Here is a 277-nt window from a genome sequence, read left to right as displayed (position 1 = left end):
GCTGCCTCCTGCTCTCCGACGGGGAGACGGAGGCCACAGATCAGGGAGGGCCGCCCGGCAGCTCTTGAGCCCCGGGTCCGGACGGGGTCTTTCCCACCTGCCCCCCCTCCACGCACTGGAGGAGCCGACCCCCTCGGGAAGCCCACCTGTGGCGCCTCCCGGGGGCTGGGGCTGGGGCCAGGCTCCGTGGGTGCCCGGTGGGCAGAGGGCAGACGGGGCTGTTTGATCAGTGGTTCCGCCTGATGCCAGGCTGCTGGGACCTCGGGCAGTGGCCACA

General features: G+C 72.9%; 1 long non-coding RNA gene across 1 annotated transcript in view; it reads right to left on the bottom strand.

Moving 5' to 3' along the window:
• Positions 1-277, bottom strand: part of LOC107184738 — a 21,334-nt gene that overhangs the window by 18,766 nt on the left and 2,291 nt on the right. The window lies entirely within an intron of this gene.

Source organism: Myotis davidii, unplaced genomic scaffold, assembly GCF_000327345.1.
Source record: "Myotis davidii unplaced genomic scaffold, ASM32734v1 scaffold67, whole genome shotgun sequence".
NCBI lineage: Eukaryota > Metazoa > Chordata > Mammalia > Chiroptera > Vespertilionidae > Myotis > Myotis davidii.
The sequence above is the reverse complement of the archived record's forward strand: the minus strand, read 5'-3'. Positions and strand labels throughout refer to the sequence as shown.